We start from the raw sequence: 5,827 nt of genomic DNA on the forward strand, positions 1-5,827 counted from the left end.
CTACTCGAAGTAGGACTCTTGTTTCAAGTCCAATTAATTAATTCCCTTTGTTCCTTCTTCAACTGAATATCAATCGAATTGATTACTTGTGATTCATAATCACTTTTCAACCATCGGATCGGTCAATACTTCTAGTGTGTGTGACCCCATAGGTTCTACTCTGACTGGTAGTGAGATATATTGTGATCTCTATCACTATATCATTGAAAACTCCTTTCAATGGGTTGGAACGATTCCAACTCAACTCATTAGGGTTTATCGATCATCGAGATAATCCCTGTGAGTCCCACCATCCACCAGTGACACCTAGCAGCATGTAGTGGCTACCTAGTAGAATAGAAAGATGAACCTCTAGGTGCAGTTACCATGTGATACAGTCCTACTATCGTGGATCCCTACAGGACGGAGGTCATGGACAACTCGTCAAACCCCATCGTCTGTCATATGTCAAAATTTATTCGACTCGAGTTCGATAGTGGAAAACTCTTTCTCCACTTTATATTGCTGCCCTGGCCAAGGTCTTAGAACTCAGTCTAACAAATCACATAGGATCACTCCTCTTCTATTAAGGTCGATAGATTCCTTGTAGGTGCATACCCTACTCCTACAGTGAACCTACTGCAGCCAATCTACACTGCATGGACCCATATGGCGAGAGACCATGTATGTGTGCAGTCAAACTACAATAACCTCACTGTGAGTAGCCGAAGCACCGCAGGTCAAAGGACCAGTCACACTACTGCAACATCAAGCAAGTCACTGACGAGTGGATAGACATCCAAGTGACTTCTTGTCTTGGTCACGCTCAGTACCCTTGTTCTCTAACAAGCACCTGCACTATCACTTCAGTGTCCCTATACTGTGGACTCAAGTCTCGTCCATCCAGAAGGAAAGTGATCTGTGCACTAATCGGATCGATCACCGTCCTCGTGATAATCCATTGATCAGGAGCATTTAGAAATTAATCACCAATGATACATGGCTCAAATTCTCAACTCTTGAGAATATGCATCATCATCTTATTAATTTTTTGGACGATTCATAGACACATAAATAATATGAATGAAAAGATGCCTTTTATTTATTCAATAATAAATAGTCAAGTATAAAATTATGTCCCTAGAATTAGCAATGTGTCAGCCAGATTGGCTTCTAGGGCATACATCTAACAATGCTCTAGGGGCGGAGTATATCTGTGAGGACCAGCCCACACACAGTGGACTAATGGGCCAAGCCCAACGTGGCTGGCCCATCTGAAAATCCAAGTAGCCTTTCATGAAGAAGATGGAGGCGGTAATCGCCAACTGTCCGGCGGTTACAACCGCCTGATAGCCACGATCACCACCACTCTTCCCCCTTCCCACCGAGTGCTATAAGAACTAGGGGCTCTTCTCACGAATGTTTCATTCCTCACCTCTCACTACCCCTCACTCGCTTTTTCTCCTGCTACAAGGAACTGAAGAGTAGGGATCTGAGCCGCCGGAGGGAACATCACAGGGTCGTTCTGGAACTAGGTAAGTCCCTGACTTCTTCTTCCATTGTATTACGCAAGTAGATCTAGCTTAATCATGAAACAACAAGACATAGAGAACGAAATAGAAGAGATCAAAAAACAGGAAAAGGGAAAGAATGAAAACAAAAGAAAAAGAATAGGAAGAATAAGAATAAGAAGAAGAAGAGGGAAAGAAGGGGAAGAGCCTACCTAGGGTCCCCATATGCGGATCCGGCGTGGTGAACTCGGCCGCAGGTTTTCCTTGGTCGCGGCGAGTTTGGCTACTGCTTGCCGTGGGGGTGGGTCTCTCCCCCACCCACAGTGGGGACGAAGGAGGAGCCGCCAGCTCCGACCGCAGACTCCACGGGCTTCGGTCGGAGCTGCGGTGGGACGGAGGCCCCTTCTTCTCAAGGGGGTGGTTTCGATCCCCATTTGCACCAAAGAATGGACAGGGGGCCAGCCGCTGCGGGCGCAGCCACGGGTTCGGCCGTGGGCGCCGCCGGTCGCGACCGACTTCTTCCGTAAGGGGGAGTCGCCCTCCTCCCTTTTGAAGAGAAGATGGAAGAAGAAGAAGGGGGGATCGACTGTTACAGGCCAAGCCGCGGGCGATGTTGGCTGGCCGCCGGTTTTCCCAACCTCGGACCCGTTTCCCTCCCGAGCACTCCCACGAGCTTCCTCGCTTCATGTGAGAAGAGGAGAAGAGGAAGAAGGAGATCGGGACGGGAAGAAGAAAGAAGGAGAAGGTTCGGGAAGAGAGGAGAAGGAAGAAAAGAAAAGAAAGAAAAGAAAAGAAAAAAAAAAAAAAGAAAAGAAAAGAAAAGAAAAAGAAGAAAAGAAGGAAAAGAAAAGAAGAAAAATAAAATTAAATGAAATAAAAAATGCTGTGGGCCGCAATGGGCCTAATTTCGGGGTGGGCTTCAAATAGATTTGGATTTAGAAGCCTGAAGCCGGGCTGGGCCCTGGTCCGAGCCTAGTATTCTTATAACCAAAACTAACTGGGTCTGAAGAACTCAAATTTTAATATAAGGACTATATTGAATATAGTTTGAGGCTAGGTTCTCTTTAAATTAATTGGAACTGATAAGGTATAATTATAAATTAACCAATAGTGTTTTTGGGCCTGAATACAAGTGGGCCCAGTAATTAAATCAGGCCAAGGGCCTTATTCAGAACCCAATTAAACATCGGGCCTGAATGCAAATGGGCCCAGACCTGAATCAGAGGATAATTTGGTCTAAACTAGAAGTGGAATTGGCTTAGATCTGAACCAGAAGCTGGATCAGACCTGAATCAGAGGTTGAATCAGATCTGAACCAGAAGCTGAATCAGACCTGAGCTAGAAATTAAATCAAACCCGAACTAGGAAGTAAATTAGACCAGAACCAGAAATTGAATTGGGCCATGGGCCTGAACCAGAAATTGAATTAGGCTATGGATCCGAAAATAAAATTGAGTTCTATGGATGGGCTGTAAATGACTTTAAGATTATAAATAAATAGAAATTAAATGTGCAAGTGACATGTAATTTAATGATCTTGTTAGGTATTGGAGAATTGGCATTTCGTGAGCAAATTAAGGTAAGTAACCTATCTTAATCTTATTATGGATCATCTATCACGTTTTATAAGATGAAAAAGTATTATTTATGCAATTGGAAATGTGTATATGAATTGTGGAAAAAGTAATCCTGATATAATCTTATGTTTTATCAAATACTTGTGACTACTCGATTATGAAATTGTATATGATTATTTATGTTTTCACAAAATTAGGATTAAGCATGTGTTAGCAAATGATTACATGATTTTGGATCATAATTATTATTATATTGTATGCACATGATTATGATGATGTAGAAAGATGTATAGAAAAATAAAGTTTTCAACATGATCATGAGTTTGATCTAGCATGATGCCATTATTCACTTTCCAATGTATCTATGAGAAAAGATTTATGAAAAGCATGATATGTTTTAAAGACTGTCAGATCGCTATGCACGACCCCCGCCAGTGGGTAACAGTAACTAGGCATATGACCCCCGCCAGTGGGTAAAAGTAACTTGGTATTACGACCCCCGCCTGTGGGTAATAGTAACTGGAAGATGACCCTGCAGTGGTAAAGGCCTTACCGTGGGAATAAGAGCGGCTATAGCTACACTACCATCTGAGAGTATGAATTTCAAAGTATGGAATAATGGCAAAAGTTTTATGATGCATAATCATATTTATGAAGTTGCACGAATGGACTTGCATAGTTTTATGACTGGTTGGATTATATGAAATGTTTACTTCATTACAAACACAGATTTCAAAGCATGAATAATAACAGCACAGATTTCAAAGCATGATTAATGATGAGTACGGATTTCAAAGAAAGAATAATGATGAGTACGGATTTCAAAGCATGGAATAAAGACAAAAGATTTACGTTTGGTTTGATTATAGAAAATGCTTTCTTTATTACAACTGTTTGTTCTTCAAATAGTACATTGGCATACAAAAATATTATGCTTAATCCGATAAGAATATGCTTGTTTACTTACTGAGCTTTATAGCTCACACCAATTTATTTATATTCTTACAGATGAATAGGAGATACTAGAAACAAGGAGCGCGACGTGCTTTAGGGATATGGGAAAAGAAAATAAAATATTAAATGTTGCTATTTTTAGATGCTTTGTAATCAATCTTTTACTGATGAAATACTTGATGACATTCAAGAATATAGTTGTTCATAATTGATTTGAAGTTTTAAAGTGGCTGCGTGTTATTGTATACTTAACTTAGCAATAGCACAGCCGTGTCATGATCCGAATTCGGGGCGTGACAATATCCATCTGGAGGGCGACTCGGCTGCGGCGGTCGAGAAAATTCGGAGGCGACTCTCCAAGTCGGATGGGCACTCCATGCTTTGCGATATATGGAGGCTGGCAGGGGATTGCAGGTCATTCAGAGCCACGCATGTATATCGGAAGGCTAATTCAGCTGCTGATTGGGTGACATCCTATGCCTTGCAGCACTCTGGAAATTTTATTTGGGTGAACCAGGTGGATGTTCCTCATCCGCTGAGCCAGCTTCTTTTTTTTTGTTTTCTCGGTTGTACTTATCTATGTTTGGTGTGAGGAGCCAGTGTATCAAAAAAAAAAAAAAGTATTCTCAGCCAAGATGACTTATTACTGGTTTATACCTAATGCATGAAAGAAGAAAGTTCTATTTTATGCACCATTACATTTAGTTCTATGCACCATTACATTTAGTTCTATGCTCTCAAATTAGTTGGCTACAAGTATATTTGGAGGCACTGTATCCAATGGAGGCTTAATTGGAAGTGAAGAATTGTATGACTCCCTGCATTCTTCTCTCTTTCTTCAAATGCTGGATTGGATTGCAATCATCTATCAAATACTTCCTTGTACATGTTGGTATGAGCATTGCACATACAGAGTTCTGGCAAAACTACTAGTCTGAAGCATAAGGCTTCATCAATGCAAACCATGAGTTCTTTCTGTAACTCCCAGTCTGTCCTTATGCACGTCATGAGCTTTCTCCTACTCACCTCCTGCAATAATGATGAATGAATATTTTGAAGCTTCCTTTTCTTTTTTTTTGCTTAAAGAGCTTCCTTTTCTTTTCTGTTTTTTTTGCTTAAAGAGCTTCCTTTTCTTTTCTTTTCTTTTCTTTTTCTTTCTTGTTGTCTTTCCTGTCTTGAAAAGCTTTTGGTTCTTTAGCATATTGCATAATTTGAGACGTTGTTTCATGAGTGTCATCAGCTATTTGGATCTCTGTTTGTCATTTAATCATTGAGGCCGATTCTGCTAAAATGGAGAGTTTCTTTAGGGACATGAATATTGGATACATCATATGCACACCCATGTAGAAAATAATGGACTATCGCAATAACGTAGTTCGCACTCTGTACAATAATATCAACTTGTGCGAACTTCATTACCTGCTAATCATCTAAATCCATACACCAAAATTCATGCTTCATATAATAAATTAACATCATAGTGTAAAATTAATCATCCATCTTTAGGAGATTGATATTCATAATAAAATAAGAGTTCTTCCTCATCCCTAGAGGTATCATGGGGTATCCTGATCACATACAGAAAGAATCCAGGGCAATCTATTAGGTTTGTAGATTGAATGGCTTGGACCTAGGCCCCAATCCAAGACAGGTTTAAAAGTTGGGGTCACTAAGCTTAGCCCAAACTAGGCCTGAAGGTCCTAGGTTCTAGTCCAGAGCTATTACAGGTTTATCTCAATCTGTGTCAAGCTCAAGTCAAGAATCTATTCATTTTTACCAATATTTAAAACTGTGCCCCACTTGGCA

The 5,827-nt window shown here is 40.6% G+C and overlaps 1 long non-coding RNA gene across 1 annotated transcript; it reads left to right on the top strand.

The window, feature by feature from the left end:
* Window positions 1–1,112: 1,112 nt before the first annotated feature.
* LOC120112205 lies at window positions 1,113–4,797 on the top strand. The gene is made up of 3 exons (XR_005513720.1): window positions 1,113–1,514; window positions 3,035–3,069; window positions 4,076–4,797. It is a non-coding gene; the product is annotated as an uncharacterized LOC120112205 (long non-coding RNA).
* The last annotated feature ends 1,030 nt before the right edge of the window (window positions 4,798–5,827 follow it).

The sequence above is a fragment of the Phoenix dactylifera genome, chromosome 10, assembly GCF_009389715.1.
Source record: "Phoenix dactylifera cultivar Barhee BC4 chromosome 10, palm_55x_up_171113_PBpolish2nd_filt_p, whole genome shotgun sequence".
Lineage (NCBI taxonomy): Eukaryota > Viridiplantae > Streptophyta > Magnoliopsida > Arecales > Arecaceae > Phoenix > Phoenix dactylifera.